Source organism: Limanda limanda, chromosome 10 (assembly GCF_963576545.1).
Source record: "Limanda limanda chromosome 10, fLimLim1.1, whole genome shotgun sequence".
NCBI lineage: Eukaryota > Metazoa > Chordata > Actinopteri > Pleuronectiformes > Pleuronectidae > Limanda > Limanda limanda.
Genome location: NC_083645.1, coordinates 11992240 through 12016425, shown reverse-complemented (window position 1 = coordinate 12016425; position 24186 = coordinate 11992240).

Sequence of the window (24186 nt, the reverse complement as noted above, 5' to 3'; positions counted from 1 at the left end):
CGGGCTACAGACGACACCAGAAAAATATTGAACCATTCAATGTTTGCCAAAAATCTAAATGTTCAAGTTCATTTTTCAACCTTGTTTTTCCTTTGTTTGTTTAACCACAAGCTGCAGCCAAAAGCATTAGTGCTTCACCGTGTGTGTGTCTACAGATGTAAATGTTCTTTGTGACCCATGAGCTGCTGGGTAGAGAGCCGGCAGCATCGGTGGCATGCTTTATTTGTGGTGAAAGGTCAGCGTCTGCACGTTTACAATGTCTCTGGTATTTACCTCAATTTGCAAACATGTGAGCGTATGTGCAGCGAGCAGTCAAACCTGATTGCATTTACTTTAATGCATTATAAACACACACAGGCACTGTTTGCATCTGTAACATTTCACTTATGCAAGATTCACATACGTCTATTTCCTTTACACAAGGACATGCATGGAATCTGTAAGCTCCAGCGTGTGAGGTGCCCTTTAAGAAATATTTTCTATTTCATCTGAATGTGCACAAGAAGAAAAGAAGAATAAATGACCGAGTCATTGAACCATGAACTTGGTTAGTGTCGCCTTTGCAGGTCCATTTATCACCCTCAATACTGTGATATTAGGAACCCCAGAGAGACTGGGACATAAGCAGCAGACATCCTCCTCTCCCCACCTCCACCCAGAACAGAAGCCCGACTCTCCCACCTGCAAAGACTCCATCTGCTCCCCATGCACGGCAAAAACAACAAAAAAGCTCCATAACCCAATACACAGCCGAGCCAACCTTGACCGTAATATCCTACGACAGTTTGTATTTGACACAGGCAGATCTGCTTGATGCTTCGCAGTTATTTTCAGCGGCGACGATTGTCTCCAGAATAAATGCATGCAATGGTCCTCTAAGATATTTTTCTGTCTTTCCAAATTACATTTCTGCCCATGTTTTGATATTGTATCTCAACTCCTCGAGCTGCATAAGTGAGGGATGGTGCAGCCACACAGAGCTGGAGAGGAAAGAGGGCTGAGTGTAAGTTTTTTGTACAGTATTAGTTATTCATGTGTGTCTGCCCTAAAGACCAGAAAAGTGTCCTCACAATCTCACAATAAAGCAAATGTATAGTAAAAGGAAGCAACGCAGACCCCAACGATCTCTGGGGAGGAGATTTATGGGATCTATGGGGTGAATCTTCCAGAGGTGATGGAGGAATGAGGGCACTTTAAATCCCATTACTATGTGATCAGAAGTCGTTTCTCAGTCCAGATTATCCAGTGAGGGTACAGTGGGATCCTGTAAAGACCCACCTGAAATCCTGAGAGGTAAAGTATTGGCGGGTGACAAAGGTGAGAGCGTGAGGGGCACACATTGCTCTTCATTAAGTGATAAATAATGTAGGGGAATCATATGAATAATTTTCCCCCTAATGGATATTGCATGCTGAGAAAGGATTTCCAGTTCCAGTTTTTAAAAATTTAGCATGTGAAATGATGCGTCGCTATGTGACAAAGTGATTTTTCGGGGCAAGAAGAGAGTAGCGCAAATGCATCAGAGAGCTTCAGGGGGAAAAAAGTGAGAGAGAGGGAGGAGAAAAAAAGGGAGAGAGATAAATGCTGGGACTTTTTTCCCATTGAATTCGACAGCATCAAATGACTCTCAGGCCTCTCCTCAGATGTCCTGGTACACATCAGAATATTGAATCTAATTGTTCGACATTTTATCTTTCTTACCAATATTTATTTATCAATATTGAATGTGGACAGATGATCGTGCAGGAATGTATGTATATATGTATATGTGAATCGTTTTTTAGGCTAATTCTAATCTAAGAGGAGATATGCATAATTTCTTTACTTCTCTATTTTTGCTTTACAAATAAAAGTCTGCAGTTTCACCAGTTTGAAAATCATTCAAACAACAGTATGGTGGTCCATGTGTGGTCCAGGTATAACACACATTATTACAGTCATTTAGCTGACGCTATTATCCAAAGCGACTTACAATAAGTGCATTCAACCAAGAGGGTACAATCCCCGGACCAACAGGAATCAAGGAAGTACAATTTTACAAAGTACTATAATTAAGTGCCATTTAAGTGCTACTAAATTGTTAGTTTGAACTTTTAATCAAGGTATAGTCGGAAGAGGTGTGTTTTTAGTTTGCGGTGGAAGATGTATGGACTTTCTGCTGCCCTGACGTCATTGGATAGCCCATTCCACCATTTAGGAGCCAGGACAGGACCTAAATCTGTTTACACAGTCACATTACAGGGGCTTCTTAATTAAGGTTAAGCTTAAGGTTAAGTTTAAGGTTGCGGTAAAGGTTAGGCAAGTCGTAACTATGGTTAAGGTAATAGTGAGTCTTTAGGACATCAATTTAATGTGTCGCCTGAAGTCATGGAGACACCACTGCATGTGCATGTGTGTGGCTAGGCTGTCTCTCTGTGTGTGTGTGTGTGTATGCACCATCGTCAATATGCTTTGAGAGGTGCGACCAGTTTCACAGAATGCTTCTTTGCTCATAAAATTTAAATTCTTTAACTGGAAATCAAGGTGGAAAAATGTATCGAGTGTGGGAATCACAATTTCCCATCGGCCCGACTGTGGAATTCCTCATACTTCATTCTCTTTATCAAAACTCTGAAATGGCATATCACAGATTGCATGTGCTGTGGTAATGTGGCCTGTCATCCCTGAAGAGGACAGGAAGCATGACAACCTATGGAATCTCAAATAGCTGCACGATAATGCATGCAGGATATAACAATGTGATGACTGGGATGGATGAGTTCTAACATCACGATAGAATATCTCTTCTTTGCTGTCAAACTGCTTCATAACTTGCGGTGACACATCTGCACAGATGTGACAGCTAACAAAGCCTCGGTATAAAGGAGGTGGTCTTCTCTCAGTCTGCCCCAGCCCCTGTGATGCTACCTGCATCCAGCAGCATGACATACAATATGCATATGTTATCAAAGTAAAATCGGCCATGAAACTTTAATGAACACAGGAATAGAAGAGGGGCTGATTCGCTGAAGGCAATGTGGAATTGTCTTAGCGAAGCGTAACGGACAAGAAGCAGGGAACCTGGGAGAAGAGGAGCAATCGCTATAGGCATTTGCATTTCATATGTGAATGTAAGAGCCACCACTGCAATTATACATACCACCGAGTAAGGACATGGCTGCAATCCACAAAGCAAATTTCCATGCTTTGAACGGAGCCACAGCTCGCCTGGGGACTTGGCAGCTCAGGTGGCAGCCGTGGTTAATTTCACTGTTTGGGAGAAGTTGTAAGCTTGAGTCTACATGGTCAACAGCTAAATGTTACTTTCACATCGACGGATGCTATCCAATTTGTTGTCCTTGGACTTACAGGCTCTTAATTGTAATAGTGGCACGCTTCCCTTTGTGAGCTGAGCTGCATTCCTCTTCATTTTTCTTAAAGACAAACAGCACAACCACAACAATCCAGCGCTGATTGGGGAAACTGTCCTGGTGCAACAGCAAAGTTTGACCCCCGCCTACGTGCAACCTAATTTGAAATCAGATTGCCCCCCGATTTACCTCCACCAACCAGACAGCACTAGTGCGCACCAGGGCTGGAGTTGCTAGGCAACTGAAGACACTTGCTGCAGACTGAAATGATTCTTTGATTCCAGGAAAGATCTTATATAATGCCTTGCAGGGGATACATTTTTGTTTTTACAATTGCATAAATCTTGCTGTAGTGATTATAATTATTGTGATATTATATCAGTTGGCACAATGACTAACAGTGTGAGTTCACTTCCCAGGAAATAAAGAGAGTACACAGAGTAGTTATCCTGCTAAGAACGAGATGGGCCTACAAAGAAAACACTTGTGTTAATGAACCAATATATAATAGGATGTGTCATATACAAGCAAAGGAAAAAACCCTAGTAATTAGATGGTGTGTGTTGTTACAGCTTTCCCGAAGACCCAACTCATATATTGTTATTTAAATGAGTTTCCTTAACTATCCCTTGTATTGCTGTACATTTCCATTTCTATACATATTAAATGATTTGATACCCAAGCTGTCCCTTCTGATCATCTTTGCTTGTGTTAACAAACGTTGCGATGCTGCAGCGCACCGTGGGATCCGTAGGCAGAAACCCTCGACTATTTTAGTAATATGTTAATTGTGGTTCATCTAGTTAACATAATATGTGGGTAGTCTGAGACATCGGTAATTACCATTTTCTATATGCTTCTCCGTGCGGCGGGGGCCCATGGGAAATTACCGGGGTTAAAGGTCATGCAGAGGGAGCTCCATTCTGTAGGTGACCCAGAGAAGCTTCCAGGAAATTAAGGCAAACTAGCTATAGGGTGGAGGGGGGGCGGCTTGTATGTGCTCAGATTATCTAAGTCATGAGTGAAGAGGCTCATAAATCTGCATATTCATTATCCGGGTGCTGCATCCCTCTCACTGAATCTATCACGAAGATTAATGAATATTATTCAGTCATTCATGATTTACTGGAGGTACTCAAATGTGGGCAGACAGCACCACCTACTGACACCAGGCAGAACTCAGCAGCAGGGGTCTACCTGTTTATTAAAGAAATCACACATCCCGTTTCAATGGCTTTAATAGACGTTTAAAATCAACTTTACTGAAGAAAAAAATTACACAGTGTAAGTTGGGGTGATTTTCCTTGGTAAAAAGAACACAGTTTACAGTCTATACCTCATGTTAATACAAATACGATTTTTAAGTTGTAACGTTAATGCTACTACAACCACTGATGATATCAGAAATACATGCACAACTAATAAGAGTAAAATAATTTACAATCCACTTAAATAATATTTATGTTTAAACACCTTCACGGTTTAATACAGAGAAATCTACAACTTCACCACTAGATGTCACTGCACAACCATTAGTCGAGCATGAGCAGAGTTCCACAGTTGTATTGAGAGGCTGCAAAGCGCAGTGGATGTAAAGTATGACTAAAGGATAATGTTGTACTGCTGCACATGGATCAGTACAACTTAGACCTATTGATCCCGGACACGTGGGCTGTGATGTTTGTCTCGCTGTGTCTTTGAAGGAGATGAATTTACAATCTGACCCACATTCAACCCAGAGCAGCCACACCCATGTGTGCATGTGCAGGGACACACGCACACTGAATGACACCACAGAACAAAACCCTGTTTACTTTACTTTGATGTATTTATTTGCTTTTGACTCGAACATTAATCCACCTCAGTGACAAACTGAAAGTCAACAACATCCAGGTCCAGTTCATGTCTGTTTGTGAAATATATTGCAGTGTAAGATCTTTGAGGTTGCAATCTAATGAATTAGAGGTGAAGTGTCTCTGTTGTTCCAGTAGGCAGGCTCTTGTGCTGCTCCTCTGACTGGCTGAGGGATTTCTTCCCCATGTAGGGGTTGGCTGTGCTGCGCTTCACCAGTAACAGACAGTGGCTCCTCAGCTCTTTATTCATACAGAGCAGGATTACAGGGCTGGAGAGCAAAGGCAGGTCCAGCAGCAGATCTCTGACCATCTCCTGACACACAGACAGGTGCTCCATCAGGGCAAATACAGCACCTAGAGAACACAAGAAGGGTTCGTAATTATTGCACTGATGATTCAAATATACAGTTTGTAAAGGCCTGTAACACATTTCCCAAAGAGTAGAATTTAACCATTTACCACCGTCTATAATTAAAAAGCAAATGGCAAGGCCTATAAATATGTATAGTCCATTATCATAGACAAAGATCACTGAATGTGCATTACAAAATAGAAGAAGCATAAAAATACACATTGGAAGCATGACAAACATGTTAAAAAAACATTGGCTATTATCTATTCGTTATTATCAGTTATTTGCTGATGTTTATTCAACTACAGTTTTCATTCAGTATGATCCAGTCAGCAGCAACACACACAGAAATTTGATTTATTCCAAAACTATAAATAATGACTATACATTCTGGAATTTGAATGAGGGATGCATAATAGTCTTTCTTAAAAGATACAGTTTTTATTGGACTTTTTAATAGTTCTGATTGTATTAAGAATGAAATTGACCCAAGGTTATTATACACTGTATAATTACAATTATCATAAGTAAAATCAAATTTTTATTTATTTATTTTCTGTTCATTTCTATAGATGTGCATTTATAGATATAGGGGCTCAAACTCATGCAATTCACAATTGATCAATCACAAGCTCATTTCTCAGTTCAATAAATAAACGGTAAATGTATGAATAAAAAATTAATGAATGAAAAAATGAGAAATAGATGAATGAATACGTTTATGAATAAGTAAATATGTGAATTGTACACAACGAAATCTGATAACAAAAGAAAGGTAATGAAATAGTAGGTTAAGGTGTCCTTCGTGGTGTTGCCTTCTGGCTGTGTGTGCCTGTCGGGGGCTGACATCCAATATGTCAGCTGTCACGACAAGAAACTCAGGTGCGTGATGTCGCGTCTTCGATGAAATGTGGACGAAGAGTGATGCTTTTATGTCAAAAAACAAGAGACGTCAGTGTGTTGAGTTTGTTTGGACACAGTCACAGTGATGAACAAGGTTAAAGCTGCGTGTGTTTACAGCTGGAGAAACGTTAAGAGTGGAGGAGCTTGAAGGACAAAGTTAACACCACGCAGCTTTCACAACTTGTGTGATTTGCCTGTTAATAGCAAATAATCTGAAATTTCGTACAGAAGGATAATTTGTTTGATTGCAGTTTCAGGCATAGCATCTGAGAGGTAAGAGCCATATATGTGTTCAATAATTAGGTATGGTCTTTGAAGGATGTTTGAACATTTCAATTACCTTCGAAAGGATAAAACAGGTTCCCAGCCCCTGGTTCAATTACTACTCTATTCTACTTCATTATTTAAGTTATACATGAAGGCAGTACGTGATGAGTACACATGCACATAGGTTTTCATCTGTAAAAAAATACATACAAACATTTGTAGCGAATATGATGTTTTTAACAGCAGAGAGTACAAGGTTTGCAGAGTAAAGTTCCCTCTTTATGATTTCACTTGCACTGCGACCTTGCTGAGCTGCAGTGGAACTATTGATTGTAACATAAACGGGTAAAAAAAAAAAAAAAAGAATATGAAACTTTCAAAGAAAAATCTTCAACTGCTTGAGCTTTGTTATGTTGTATTGTGGTATTGTTTGACAGATCTGCCCTTTAACTTAGAGCAGTGTGTCAGAGCATCCCTAAAATCTTGTAATGTACTCACCAGGGGCATGTGCTGTGAAGGTAATGGTCGATATGAGGCTGAACACCTTCGCCAGGTGAACATTGACTCTCTGGCTCCTGTTCATGACTTTAGCGCTTTGGACGATGGTGTGTAGAATGTGAGCGTTGAAGTAGAGGCTCAGCGGCAGGAACAAGGCAGTCTTTACCAGCAAGAGGACCCTCATGATTTTATCATTGATGAAGGAGAAGCAAGTGAGTTTGACAGGATCCAGGTGATCCACATGGATGCCTAAGAGCCCCAGGGTCAGGTCCTTCACCCCCACAGGAAGGAGCGGGAAGACCAGCTGCAGAGCCAGGAACACCCTGCTGTTGACCAGGTGCCCACGGCCACACACCACCGTCAGGTAAACGGAGAAGGTAATGAAGGAGACGTAGAGGAAGGAAGCCGAGCTCGTCAGGTGTTTGGCGCTCACCATGACATCGCACAGCTGAGAGCCCAGCACCCAGCGGCCGTGCTGCCGCCAGTGAATGGTCATGGGCCAGAGGCTCAGGTTGACGAGGTTGCAGCCGGTGCTTCCGAGGATGAACATGGTCACGTTGGTCCTTATCTTGCTTTTCCGGCTGAGTAGACAGGACACGGTGGAGGCCAGAATGAAGATATTCAAGCCAAAGCCAGGGACCAGGAGGAAGACTTTAGAGGAGGCACAGAGGTACAGGTAGTTAGAGACGGAGCACAGGGGGGAAGACGTCTCATTCATGGCACAGGTCTTGACAGGTACTCAAGACAACACGTCTGCGGAGGTAAAGAAGCCGGACTGATTTCCCTCTCCATTACAAGACACTATAAAGATAAGCTTGAAACTCCCTAGGGTATCACTATAACAAGGACAACAGCAGTGATTGTGAAACACTCATCACCATCACGTAAACATGTTTTCTTCCTCTGCCTTACCTCCATGTCCGATCGACTTGACTTTTACTCCTTCCGAAGTTTATTGTTTCTAAGACTCTCACCCAGTGGACCTAATTACAAAGGATTCACTTCATAATCCCCTTCCTGTAGTTATAAGCCTCCAATAAAAACTGAAAATCGCCAGCTCCTGCACATCAACTTGATAAATGGATGAGACGTGAGCATATTTCCCTCTCCGTCTTTCTCAGTGATTTTATTGCATTTCCTCCTGCTGTTATCCGACGTGGAGGACAACCACAAAACACCTTGTATTTGTTATATTTTACAGTTTTCTTTCTCCAACCTGAGAGAGAGCTCTTGTTTTTTGTACTAGTGATTACTCATCTATTATCTCCGGCTTTCTCGCTCATTCCAATGTGCTTGTGCTCAAGTGCCCTAATGAGACCGGGACATGCATTCACCCTTAAGTCATAATATTCTGTTCATGAAATATCAAGGTTTGTTAATTCTAGGTTTTGTCTAATTTATTACCATGTGATCTGCACCTCATTACCAAGCAGCTTCCTCCCGCTCCACCAGCGCGGAAATATTCCTAATGAGAGTGGAAAACGTATTTGTTTACTTCTCTGGGGCTTTATTAATGTGACACAGAGCCTGCTTGATTAAATAGCTAACTACTCTGACATTACCTAAAAGCAGCGTATAAAAATGCACCCCATCACATTAGCACAGCGATATTTAAATGTGTGATCCGGTGCGGGATTGAACGCATTTGCATGTTCACGTTTTGTGTGAGCAGGTGTGCTCTTCTTACACAGGTGGAGAGGCTAGTCCATAACACAAACTGCAGCGACTTGTTCTAATTCTCTTTACCTGTTTCATCTGCAGCTCAACACTTGTCATTTAATATCTGTATTTGATGGATTGTTATTGGCACAGACCTTCATGGGCACTAGACGATGAATCCTGCCTGACTTTGGTGTTCCTTTAATCTCACCGTGGGGATCACATTTGTGGTTTTGGATAAAATATATATTTAAAACTACTGGAGATGGATTATTGGCTGTGATATTTTTGTACAGATGTTCACTTGCCACAGAGGGCAGCATCAGATAAATTGACGCAAATATTGGCAAAGATATTCCTGGGCTTCTCAGGGTGAATTGTTATCGCTTGACAAACCCGTCATCTGACACAGTTAATGATGCCCTGACTTTTCGTCTCGCGTTCTATGACATAATAATCACTGACATAATCGATTCACATCAGCCTGAGCTGTGCATTGGTCCTGATGAAGCATGCTAAAATACCAAAAAATGAAGATGATGAATTTTGTGTGAAATATGTTATTCTTCCAGACCTTCAAGTGTAAAAGTATTGAGAAAATGCTGACATGTTAGCCAGCTTTGGCTAATCCTACACTACTGGAAATCTCTTCTTCTTCACTGCTCTAAAAACAGTACTTGCCAGTGGCAGTTCAGAGCAACTGCTGTTTTGGAGCAGCGAAGAGGAAGGAATATTCAGGAAAAGAAAATTGCAGTTTTATGTGGATGAAATGAATATACTTAAAGGATGTGGCATTGGATCGCCACATAAATTGATGTACTTGCCGCTGCCAGACCCGAGACTTCCCTATGATCATGAAGGTCTCTCATATCTCTGTATATTCCTTGTTTTAAACTGGATATTTTTGGGCTTTAAACTGCAGAGACAAATAAAACAAGACATAAGAAGATGTCATATTGGACATGCATGGGATCACACGATGCTTTTGTTTTGCTTCTGTTTGACATTCCATAGATTATGCAATTAATTAATCCTGTTGAAAAAATAATTGGGGGATTAATTTATAATAAAATAATCATTAATTGCAGCATTATGAAAGCCAACACTGTTAATTTGCTTTGCCCAGTTACCATTCGTATATGCACACACAATGTGCTTTTAAGTAATTCTCAGTTCTTTGTAGAGTTGGTTTCCCAGAGTTTGTTTGTGTGTTTGTGTGTTTGTGTGTTTGGCATTGCTGCCTGGGTGATTCCAGCAGAAGAACTGATATAATTGGTCAGCATGAACAGACCTGTCTAATGCATCAAGGGCAATTGTGCTGCTTGCATGGCATCTAATCAGGCTGCAGGAGAGATGTGATCACTGGGCAGCCAGCGCTGGGCACTGCTGTAACGTACACCTCATGTGTGGTGAAGACACACTGCGATGGATTCCTCATTAAATGAACACTGATATTATGTGCTTTGCTTTCTCGGTGGGTTTTTTCAAGCATACAAACAAGTTGGATGTACAGTGTTCTTAAAATAGCATTTGAGGGGGAGTAGAGATGGCAGTGGTCCTCAAGTGTTATTCCGACTTATATGTAAATGGTGATCGCTCCCTGCTCCCGTCCCTGATGAATTCATCTCCTGCTTGCTCTAGCAGCGGTTGCTCTGAAGACTGGCAGACAGACGGGCGCCTGACAGACAGCAGTGAGAGGTGCCGCTCCTGAAATTGATCGAGAATCAGAGTTGCTTGTAGGAGCAGTGTGATCCAAACAGACTGCAGAGCAAGGGGTTGGAGTGAAGGGGGGAGAGGGAGAGGGAGGACTAGAGAGGCGAGCAGAGGGAGGGGGCGCTGTCAGTCAGTCGTGGGAAGAGATCGGCCTCGAGGTGACAACTCCTTCCATGAGATGGTTTTCCACCGAGGGTAATGGAGCTTGGGTCGTGTCTCACAAAAAGCAATTTATAGCTGAGCCAATGGAGGCCTGCGAGATTCGGAGTCCTGCCGGGTGTCAAATATTTTCTGCAACAAATTGTGCTGCGTCAGGTCTGTAGATTTCTACCTGAGGCCCATAACACTCGCTGCTAAAAAAAGGCATCACTTGCATAAGACGCTCGGGTTGGAAGCTTAAAAGCAGTAAACAAATGCTGCAAAACCAAGACATCCCTCTCCCAGTCAATACCCACAGGCTCTATTAATCACTCTTCTCTTTGAACGTCACTTTGAATACCACAAGTTCATTAATCAAAGGGTGACTGCTATCATACTGTATGACTGCTGGGTTCTGCAGTTGTAAAAAACTTAACAGCAAAGTTAATTTAACCGGAGTGCCGTTAAGTATGAATATCTCTTTAAAATAATTCGTATGCTAAATTCTCCCAAAAGGTAAAAAAAAGGGTAGGAAAAAAACCACTATGCATTTATAATGCAGGCAGGCAGCACTGTCTGCATTTATTGCCATCTGGGGTGGCTGGTACAATGAATCTCATTTTGATGAGAAGATTATCAATGTGCACCTTTTAAAAAATGCCTGGCGCTGAACCAACAAATCCGTATGAGGGATACATCTGGGCCCTTTCCAAATTCCTGTTTGGACTAAAATCCCAAAAATATGGCTGGCCTGGCTGAATAGGATTTAATGTTGCTTCCAGGGAAATGAGGAGACTTGTGCAGAAATCTCTGAAGCATACACACTACTCTCCGAATCACAGACTTCCTTCTTTGATCGCCTTGCCAATTTTCTAAGCTTTTGTTTTGAAAACAGACAGCGTTGTATGAAATCTCGCTCGAGCAGAGGATGGTAGTAAACTCTCAAGAAAGCTCCGATAAACAAGAAAGTGAACTGCGACAAACTGCTGTCGGTTTTTAAAATTGAGTGGACCTCGTGATACTCTTCTCTTAGTGAAGATGTGGATTTTTCTTTTTTTTTAGGACTGTGAAATACAGACACATGAATTGTGGGACCAAATTGTGCAGTGTGATGTATTCATTATAATCCTAAATAGGTTTTCCTATACACTTGGAGCCAGATACTCTTTCCCCATGCAGCCCTTATCTCCAGTCCCAATGGATGAACTAATTATCAGACAGAGGAGCTCCAGCCTGCTCTGACCGCAAATTGCTGCCGTTAAAGACTGTAGATCCCACTGTTGGTTGAAATGTTTGGAACTCTCTGGCAACTCAGGCCTTAAAGCAGATTCACTGCAGCACAGTTCTCATTCGACCTTCAGTCTCTTTTCATCAGTGTCCGTACGTTCGCCGAAGCACCGGCATGTAAATTCTTATGGACTCCGGCTCTGGGGGTTCCCGCCTGTGTGGGCTGGAGATTTAAAACCTGTGGAAAAAAAACAAACCCTCAAGGACAAATGTAGAAGAAACCGAGACCTCTCACTTATTTTAATAATCGTCTCCCGAGCGTGCCCGGTGTGGATGGAGGATTTGTGTGGCGTGAAGATCAGGTAGAAGACAAACAGGGAGCAGCGGGCTAAACTCCCCTCTGATTAAACCATCATCTCTGATTTGAAATGGCCTCCAGAAATTGTTATGGTGACTGTACACTGTGCGAGTAGCCTTCTGTGTGGTTAATGCCACTTAATGCCACCATAATGGGAAAATGATCACATCAGGCCTGTCATGGTGTCAAGCCACTTTTCAACTGCAAGATCACTCGGTTTTGTGTTTATGTGCACAAGTTTGTCACAGTATTTTTTCTGTCGTGAGCTGGGTCGCTGTATGTTCTGGGTTTTAAAAATGTTTTGAGGTCTGAATCGATTATCTAATTGTCAGTGACTTCCATACGACACACTGTATACGACCTTTAGAAAACAGACTCACTTGAAATACTGAGTGTTTTCTGATCTCTTAAGTTTCCACAACTAAGGGTTGGTGGTAAAGGTTAGGGAAATGCATTCTTGGTTAAGAATATCTGTTGTGGAAAACACATTCTAATCAAAATCCTACGCATTGTTGACCAAAGCATCAACCCTGACCTCCTCCCCGAGAGATTTGTGGTCATGCCGCTGCTGCCTTTGTTACAGAGTGTAAACACATCTCAGTGATCCACAGTTGCTTGTTTCTTAAAGAGATCATTATCCTCATAAGGTCACTTTGCAAGAAAGAGCAAACAAATGTGGTTTCCAGCATTTGAACAAAAGACTAATGTTATCCAGAGGACAGTCTCCACATAGAGTATTGACACAACCCCTGAAAATCTTCTTTTCGGGTCAATGTAAGGCTTCGGGCTGAGGTTTCTATGATTTAAACAGGTGGAGAAAAAAATGACACTTGGAAAGCAAACAAGACATGAGCTGGTATCTGAGTGTCAGGATGGACTGATACATCTGATAAAATTGAAGCATATCTACTTTGTGAGACGAGCGTGTGACAGATGTCAAAAACGCTGAATATGAGGATTGACCTTTCAACTCACGAGTTTCTTCAATCATTGTGAAAAATGCTCCTGCTCCTGGCAACAGCTATCGCCATGTCAACGGAAAATGACATGAGGGGAATGGATGCATCAAAAGAATCGGCAAGTCAGTCTGTTCTACAGGCTATAGAAACTGACTGGCATAAATAATGAATGATGGAAATCTGCTGTTTGTTTTACCCCAAAACGTATGTTTCACTTCTAAAAAGAATGAAAATGGGTAAAGACAACAAACCCAGTTCTTGTGCAAGCTTTTACAATCAACACACAGAAAATGTGGTTATAATTATTGGAGTGTGAAAATCACAATTCAAGTACATTATCTTTTATAAGGTGGTTTCTGTAATGTAGTTCTTATCAAGCTGATATATACTGAAGTGCACATTTGTCTTGTCACTTAGTTTTAAATAGTTTTAAACGTTGGGTCTTGATTGACAGCTGAGACTCACAATTTGTCGAGTGGATGTATCAACGTTACCTTGCTACCAAAGCTCCGTCCCCCGATCGCTACTGCACAGACTCGGTGGGTGAGCTGCATTTGTTTCTCCATTCAAGATGGACGAGTGTGCACTTCCTCCCACTATCCACGAATGAATGTACAATGTCCCAGATACGAACGCTGCAATCTTGCGCATTTGTAGCCAGTCTGTGCAGTAGTAATCAGGGGAGGGCTCTGGCAGAAGGGTCCTGCTGATATACAAGTTCGGCAGTCTCACCTGTCAATCATGTTGCTTCATCATGTTTTTATTGTATCAAATAACTAATTGAAACAAAATACTGGGACAAACATCAGTGAGGCAAAAGCTGAATGACAGAATGAATCTCTGAGAAAATTTAATTTGACGTGTATTAACTAAATTAATTTGGTCCATGTCCCATCGACTTACATGGAAGTGGTGGGATCTATGAGCTATACTGCAGTCAGCCACCAGGTGGCGATCAAGGGGGCGTTGGCTTCCCTTTTGAGGAGCTGGCATGTCATCCATCTTTATATTTGATGGCCGTTCCGAAATCTTGTTAGAAAATGTGTCAAACCAGTCAAACAAACTGACCCCCTCATGCCCTGCCTCCAACTGCATTTGTTACGTTTCTCCAGGTTCTTCTTTTTATCACTTACCTGTCTAAGCAAATACAGAACATGTCCAATCAGAGAGACTTACAGCTGGAGAGGGACACAAGTGCTGGACAGCTGTCTCTCAAAACTTTTGTTCCTCAAAGTTTAGATTAATACGTGGCAAATCTGTGCCTTTAGCTATAATGCTTCAGTTTGTGCAGCGCAGACATTAGATCCCTCTGTAACTCCTCTCAGTAATGGAAATTGACATTCTGAATCTATCTTAACCACCATCCAAAAAATTTGTTTTTTGGTAGATATAACGCGTCAATGATAAATCGTAGCTATAACAAAGCAATTTTTCAAGTGGATCCAGCAGCTGTGATTTGACTGTGATTCTAAACAGCTTTGATAAATGCACTGCGCTGTGTGTGTCATCCTTTTGCTCAATCATTTTCATGCTTAAATGAAGCAATTTGTTTCTTGGAGTACAATCTGTTGGAGTTGATTATCCAAGCTGGTGATGTCCACCTTGATAAAAATAGAAAACCAAGTCTCGCAACCCACTTCTAACGCCAGTGGAACTACGGCAGAGCGTTGTTTCTGTTGAGAGTGCTGGATGATTGCGGGGAGTGACTTCTGTGGAATTAATACTAGAAAACAGAACTTTAATTACTGTAATGAATCTTTCTGGAGAGGTGTTGGAAGTGTGTGGCACTCGTGTGGTCTCAGCGAGAGCTCATTTTGGCTTCCAGAGCCTTGGTCATTCATCATCAGCCGAACAATACAGTGCACGGTATGATAAGAGACATCGGAGGAGGGAGAGGAGGAGACAGAGTTTCTGTCCAAACTATTGAAACACACTTGCTCAGGTTCTGCTCATCTCCTTCATAAAAAAAATACATATGGCTGGGACATCGTCTATAATAAGGAATTTATTATTTGTAAAAACACATGTCAACAATCAGCTCTTGGATAAATGTTTTTGCGACTCAACAATTCAATCTCATACGTATTCAGAAAATAAGTGATGAATTCAATTACTGCGTAATTCAATTTTGTAACTAAACTGGTTTGAATTCTGCCCAAGCTTATGTCTTGATGCTTTTGTAATATATATGCAAATGTATTTCCTGACAGATTTCTACAAGCAAATTAAGAGTGCTAGTTCCTCATAATGGTCAATCAATTCTTCATTTAGGATTTTCATTCCAGCAACAAGCAGAGGCTCGGCCCCGGCACTCAGCACAGGCTTCGCTACTGAGTGATGCATTTGCACTTTTAATTTCTCAGCTGATCAGATCAAGTTTATTTTCTAATTTGCTGCTTTCCGTTTATTTGGCTTTTGCTGACAAACATTTTCGGTGCTATTGGAGAGATGCACTTTACTAAACATGTTCAATAGTTGGAAATTTAATCACCAGACACATTTGCACACAATGAGAAGCGAAGCATTTTCTTCGTCACCAGCCAGTGAACCAACTCATTGTGGCTGTACCTTGTGAAGTGTCAACCAAGTTGTTAAAATATAAAGGGAAATAACCTGTCATGTATAATTTATGAAACCTCTCTTTGCAAAATGGTCTTTTTCTTTTGTTTTCTTTGAGTGCCTGCCTCAGTGTTTGTAAGGATTTGTGTATGAGTTCTTTCTTCAGACACTTTAGTATTAATACCTTGCAGTGTGTAACATATGTAGTCCCTACTGTATTACCTTCAACAAGGAGGTTGTGTTTTCTCCCCTGTCCGTTTGTTAGTTTGTTAGTTTGTCAGTAGGATTACGCAACAACTACAGAACATATTTCCATGAAATGAGATTGAACCCAGAAAGAATTCATTACATTTTGGCAAAGAGGTGAACAAAGGGGTTGGTCCAGCATTTCCAACAATTTCCCAGGGAATAATTAATGTATCTTCATGGAAAACATCTGGCATATTTAGGGGATTGATATCTTTGATTGGAGCAAATGCAAGTCAGTCTCAGCTGTCGTTTGTGACGTTTCACCCCCCCTTTTATAGAATCAAATAACCAAATCTTAGTGGAAAATCAACACAGACCAACATCAGTGTAGCAAGTGTACAAATGGGATGTGAGAATTACATTTGAAACGTGCATCCAACCCACATCAGATCTATACTTTGACTCTTAGTTTTCAGCCAGCCTATGCTAACTACTCGGTAAGAAAACATAATGTGGCCTTGACTATAAGGCTTCTTTGAATACAGGGTATTCACAAACTGTAGTCTCATTTTACCTTTGACCAAAACTTTATTTGATATTAAGTCTGAGATCTAAACAGACTTGAAAGAGTTTTAAGTTTAAGTTTTGTATAATTTCTTCCACTCTTGCCTTTCATTTCCACGAGCACTTTCAGCTTGCTAATGGCTTTTAACTTTAACATGGTACAGTTCGGATGGAGCACAGATGTACGCGCCTGTTTTTGAATGTGTGTGTGTGTGTGGCTCAGTGTGTGTGTGGCTGAAATTTGCAACAACACATGCAGCTGTTTGTCTGTGAGTCACTCTTGTGGGCACAACAAAACATAATTACTCTGATGAACAGTGAACGGGTCAGTGGTTTCCTGAGTTCACAAATCTGGAGCATCGTGAACCCCGCACCAGGCCGTTTGCTTCACGCAGAGATGAAGGCAGAGGAAGAAGCTGGATCTTCTTAAACACCCACACAACGACGCACTGACCCCAAACATAATTGCCTACCTGTTCTGTCTTATATTACCGAAGCTGTTTATATAAAACACACAATAAAAGGGACGGTTGTGCTCGACACATCTTTAATGCTCTTAATCATCATTTAAAGTGACTATAATGTACACATTGCATTACTATATATATATATATATATATATATATATATATATATATATAAAATAGATTAACATATTGTATCACACTAATGAACAGTGTAGCTTTACACAACCTGCTTTAATAAAGAGATAATGATGTATCAACAGAGCTTTAATCAACTGAATGCTGATATGCACACGTTCACTCTGAATCCTACCACTAGGTGGCACTGGTCTTCTAATCTGGAGTGTGTTCAGCATGAGGTAGGAAAGCATAACCACCTACCCTCAATTTACATTTACATGTCTAATAGCACTGGGGTGCCTTCTCTCGGAGTGAAACTGCTTGAAAGAGAAAAAGCATTTCCCACGCACAGAGCTGGAATACCAGTGTGCCCCATATACCACATTTCACATCACAACATCACCTCTCTGCAGTAAAGTGTTCAGTATCACCACAGCTGCATCCATCTTAATACAGGATATATTATGTTACAGGCACATGTGTTAATAACAAATAACTTTGGTCAACTCCACTAATGTCACAAAGGACAAGTATTTCCAATCTCGGTGCTGAAACGGTGTGAAAATGCAAAACCACGACACACACAGGGTTTTTTTTCCCACTGAGAAAGGTCTCACAGTGGCAGTTGGAAGATATCTGTGTTTCACTGATGTCAGCCAGCCATTCATTCTCATGATAATGCCCATGTCCTTGATTCAGACAGCAGCTATACTTGAATGATAATGCGCTGATGGGTCTGAGCCTCAGTCTGCCATGAAACGAGCATGACAGAGTGATGGAAAGAGAAACGTGCATGAAACCCTCCCTGTGTCCCCCCCACCACACCAATCCCCAAACCCATTCCACATCCAACAGATCTGTCCTCCTGAGACATTAATGAAAATAACAGGGCCTATTCTCAAATGGATGCCCCCTTTGTCAACCCTGTTATCCTCAAGACCCTTTCCACGATTCCACCATTTTTGTTTCATATTCGTCTTTCATTTTCTCCTTGATAGAGTACTTCCCTTTCATTGGATTACAAAGGAAAGTCATTGAGATTGACACAGCACTACATTCGGCTGCACACTGCTCAGCGGCTCAGAATCTCCACTGTAGGTCACACACACACACACACACACACACACACACACACACACACACACACACACACACACACACACACACACACACACACACACACACACACACACACACTCAGTCCCATTGTACTATGGCTGGAGAGCAGTGATAATGGCAGTGTATATACGATTGTCCTTCAACAAGATCAAGAACACTGCTACGTCTTTTCTTCACCTGTTGTCCTGACAACCACGTACACGTTTAAAGGTGCAACTCACCAATGTTACACATAGAAATCTGTTTACTTGTCATGATTAGCGAAAACCCTGTCAACTCTGATGTAAAATATCTTCTGTGGCTCAGTCTGAGAAAATAAAGCTGATGATGTCATAGTGATGTCATCAGGGTTGTCTCAGCTTGGGCTTGGAGACTATGCAGAGTTGCATCATGGGACATCTGGTGTATTTGCTCTGCAGCTTCTGCTGCTTCACTTTCGACCATTTCCCTTCAGTCTGGTTCGTACAAATCAACTTTATGGAAGTTCAATAGTAAATCCTAAACCGAACCACCTGGGGCCCATTTAACTCTGCTTGACATGTGATTTTGTGAAAGCATCTTATCATCACACTAAACATTATTCTTCTTGACACTTGCTCATAAAGTTTTTCTACAGTGGTGGATAATAACTACATTTACTAAAGTATTTTATTAAGTACAGATTTGAGTTTCTACATTTCATCCAACTTTTCATCTACTTGTACTCCACCACATTTGACAGGGAGAAAATTTTACAACTTATTTATATGACGGCTGCATTTACTTTACAGAATATAAGACACATTGTTCAATATGAAACTAGTTGTTCCCATGAAACTTTTGACTTGTGACCTCTTCTTAAACAATCGTCTGTAGTTCTGTCGTCTTGACACATCTCTGATGTTTGTGAGTCATCATCACCAGTTCCTCCAAAGAAGCTTATTTTAAATTAACATTCTTACAGTCAATCTTTTGATACCAAAAGAAGAATTTTATATGAATCAGCCCCATATTGCACAATTATCATTTCCCTTATTTCATCAGCACCATTGATTATTCTTGGAGAAATCAATACAAAACTCATGAGGTAAAGTACAAAATTCCTGGATCCACCCACTGATCATGATCAACACCAAACAACTGAACTAAACTTTTAAATGTATCTGAAGAAGTTAAAACCAGCTACAACTCAAGCAGCTACAACAGTAAATGTATCTGAAGCATTGATGACTCATAATGACCTAATGGTCTACACAGTCAGTTGTTTCTACTCTTTACCAAAATGCTTTTTCTTACGTAGGACTTTAAATATTTTCAATATTCAAACTTGTAGTGGAGATTTGTAAAAGTTGATACTTTTACTGAAGCAAAAAATCTGAATACTTCTTCACAAAAGTTTGTTTTATTTGACAATACTTGTGAGGACATTGGTTTTTTGAGTGACAACATTAATAAAATCAGACCATGCTTCTTGGTTAACTTTAGCTTCACCACATATGGGCTCTGCGTGTATGTGTGTGTGTGTGTTTAAATGTGTGTGTAAGAGTGTGTGCGGTGCAGATTTGTGACTGATTTATAGGAACAGGTGGACAGATTGATGGGCGGACAGGCACCAGGTGACACGCTCTCTCTGAGGGGGATTATACAAGGAGAACGTGGCTTATTACCACCACACACAACATGGCTGGTAACGGTGTCAGTCATCAGGCCCAGTGTGAGGCAAGCCTGGAGACATCGGAGCACAATGGCAAGGTTAAGGATCGGGCAAGCCCCTCAATCCATGTGATCATATAATTTAGAGAGTACTTGACCTGGGCTGCTGTTCACAAACATCTGGACAAACAATGAGGCATGGTCTCTGACGCACACACACACACACACATGCACAAAATGTTGCAGCGCAGTATGATTGGAATTACAATGTCCTCCACTCACACGGCAGAGTACGAAAAAAATGTGAGCAGAAAGAGAGCGGGCTGATTTACATGCAGAAACAATATGAGCAATCACACAGACTTAATTGAACTTCAAGAAGAGCACATCAAGGTTAGAATTGTCATTACTGACAGATTCCCACTGACACATTAGGCTAACCTTAGCCCATGCGGTGATCAACCGATGGTTGTGTTACAATAGACTACTTTAATTATATTTCTAGATTTATTGTGTTAATGATATACTTAATTATTGAGTCGCTGGTTTTCATCATCATGTGAAGTGACCTCACCAAGGAGACATTTTCTATCCTGCTCCCTGGGCTTACGGTAATTTATTATTAGTATTCACGCAATATCACTTGTGCAGCTCGTTCACAGGAGACATGTTAATATAACTTCTTCTCGTCTGGCTCAGCCTCACGTCGGATATAATAAAGAAATAGCTTTCCTTTTGAAAAGCAGCAGTAACCACTTTTGACACCGGCATAAGCATTGGTGTGTCGCATGTGAGGCGACGTGTTTTCAAGTGAACCGAGGCCAGAATTTTCTCAATTAGATTTGGAGGGTAGTTCAAGGACTTGAGTTGGCACAGATGTACTGGGGGGGCTCCGAGCAAGATAAAAATCACACAACAAGTCGACACATGTTCATGCATTTCCAAAGTAAAGAAAGTAATACACTCCGCACTGCTGCAAAACAAAATAAAGACTGACGACCGAAGCCCTCAGCTCCTGCAGGCCCTCTTCATCTGCAGTTTAATGGACCACCCGACAATTTCAGCCTACTTTACTTTGTAGTACACCGCCCATGCTGCGTGATGGAAAAGTGATTTATTGTTTACATTAATGTCAGATTTTTTTTTACATGCAGGTTGAGGCTTTGATGTTATGCAGCGTTTATGGAAATGCACAAGCGCCAGGTCACCAGATTTATTTGATAAATAAATTGAATACGCATTACGAAATAATTTTGTAATGAATTGGATTTATTCATGTGCCAAGTAGAACAAGTCAGGGAAATCAGTCGACAGCTGAATACCACCTCGTAGATTATCAGCCTCATATCCACTGATAACCAAAAGGCCAGGTGATAATGGAGGCGGCATCCAATCAATTATTTTTTAATGGAAGAATTTTCATACAAAGCACAACAGACATTTGCAGGACAGAAATCTTACGGTCAATAGTTTCACTTTATCAGACGATGACACCGATTGAAATTTGTTGAAACATCCAGCTCAGACACGTAGGTCTGCACGGCTCCGGATGTTTACTGACACATTGTGCAGATTCTGCCGAAGGTCAGTTTTGTTTTACTTTTACGTGTAAGTTATGGCATTGAAGAGATTTTAAAAGGCTTCACACAGACTGACCTTGAGGCGCTTAAGGCTGAAGTTAGAGATGTTGTGTGGGTTTCCATAGGTGAAATGCAAACAGCGCTCCAGTCTTGGCTTGAGTCCCGGGGGGACAGAGGCGGGGGAGTAAACTCTGCTCGGAGAAAGAGCTGTGGGGCAACAGTGATTAATCCTCCCTCCTTCCATTCTGCTTTTGTCTCCCTCTCTTTCTCCTTGCACTAAATTCCCCTCATGGATCCTTATTTTCTCTCATGGTTTCTGACACTTAGACAAATTTTGATGATGTTCTATAAAAAATGACCATGTTTCCCACAAGAGGGTCTTGGTTTGCATAAGGAAATTGTGTCTTTCAACAGTTTGTGAGACCTATCGGATCACACGCTACTAAAGGGATGTTCCTGTTGCCTTTTTCCTGTTACTGTAGTGACACTGGAAATTAAGGACAAACATTGACTTATCCAGCAGTGTCAAGCTGCTGTTGTGGGTAAATAAGTGGAATGGAAATAACCCACTCACTTAATGACGTGGTTGCGTCAGAAGACTTTGGAAAAGTTTATGACCCACACATGTGGAGATTAGCCTTTGGCTACTTGTGACATATAAAAACCCACAACAGATGTTCAACATATAGACATCGTATTTGTAGCACATAACAGATGTAGATCACGTAGGCATTAGATGCATCACTCTTCACAGTATGAGGCATGCATATAAATTAAGAATATAAACTGTAAAAATAGAAATGTGCCGCAGCTATATTGCATAGAACTTTTGAGAAATTAAAAAACTGATTTGCATTTCTGACAGAGACTTTGATTTCCTCAGTGGCTCTTGACAAACTCTGTTACCTGCCAGAGGGGAACTATACAAACTATAAGAAATGGGGTCATCAGTTTTTGAATGTGGGCTGAAAACTAACTTGTGACTCATGAGAAACTGCAGTGATCAAATGAGAAGATTTAATATATTTGAATAGATACTATATGTACTGAATCGTCAACCAGATTATTGACATTAGCTCCACAAATGTTTAAATATCTGTTTAAACTTCCTGTTTAATAGAATGAAATACACTAACTTGCACTGACATTGATTGTCGACCTGACATTATCCAGTATTATCTCACCACTGTATGTTGAAACTCTGAAGAGCAAAGAAAAGCCCAGTTGCCCCTAGGGAATGGGCATAACAGCCCTCACCACGCTGGGCTTTTCTCGTCTAAACACAGCATCATGGCTGACTGCTCATTGCCTTTTCACCGGGAACGCCAACAGAGAAGTGCGCCCATGTGTGGAATGGCTCATAGGTTGGTGGTAGTGTTGGCTGTATGAGGGGGCGGGTGATGGAGGATGTCCCTTGAACCTATTAATAGCTCTCTGACAAAGCACTTCGGGGAAGTATCACACGCTCTGCTGACCACCTGCACAGAGATGGTCTCTCCTCACGGACACGCAGGAAAACGCAGCCCAGATGAAGCTCATCATATGGTCTTTGAGGAGGAGCTTGTTGAGTGCGCCTGAGTGCAGGTCGTAGCAAGTGTGGGGAGATGTAGGGATACACTGCAAGCATGTAGCTACACACACATACTGTACAAGATAAAGTGCTGAAATTCATTTTAGAAAGAGGCTGTGAAAGGAATGTTATTTAATGGGATTATGAGTCTACGGCCTTTCCAGCCTCTTTGTGCAAGTGCAACAGTGCTTTGAGCTGAATGCTAATATTAGCATATGCCACTGTGCTTACAATAGTGTTTCAGATAAGTCAATCTGAACCAGAAATGTCAACCTCATGGCTACACTAGTTGATAGTTCAGTGAAAGTGACGTGCTCATGGAACAAGGGGAAGGGTCACGGGAATCTCTTTAGGATTTATTCTCTCAGCACAGAGCAGAAATGCACCAAATGTCAAGGCATTCTGTTCCAGTAGTTGTTAATGCTACATTCTCAAAGTGGAGGGACATTGCCAAATCACTAGAGCAGCTTAGTACCTGCGTGCTGGAATTACAATCGAGTTTAAAAATATGCGTGTGTTGCATTGCGTCAATTGACGGTGGGTGTACGCAATGATAAAAAGAAAAATCACAGTCTGGGGACACACAACATGGCAGAATAGCATGCTAGTGCCATGCTAGCTATCAATGCAATGCCAAAAGAAATGCATGAGAAAATAAAACAACAAATCCATTCAGCTGCTGCCTCTTTCAAATTAAGACGGTTTGTGTTTGTTTAAACACAATTTGATGGCTGGTGCCTCTATTGCCACAAAATATCTAATAAATTCTACTGTTAGCAGCAAAAGCAAAAAAATCGGACGGAACCACAATGCAGTTCGGTAACACATGATGTCAAAGAAAATGATCAGCGTTTCGGTTGAAGCTTCCAACGCCTACGTGTGAGTCCTGCCAAAATCTGCACAGTTTTCTGTGTGATCCACCTCTATCATTCTGGCCACTGAGCTCCTTTAAAGGATCCTAGAATGGATAACCTAATCTGAGTGAGTCAATGACACCTTCATTAGCATTCAGATCCCCCTTGATCAATGCAGGGCATGTTGATGAGTTTGACCCGGGGCCGGTAGATGCCAATGATTTCCTTAATTTCTCAAGGAAAGTACTCAGAAATCTC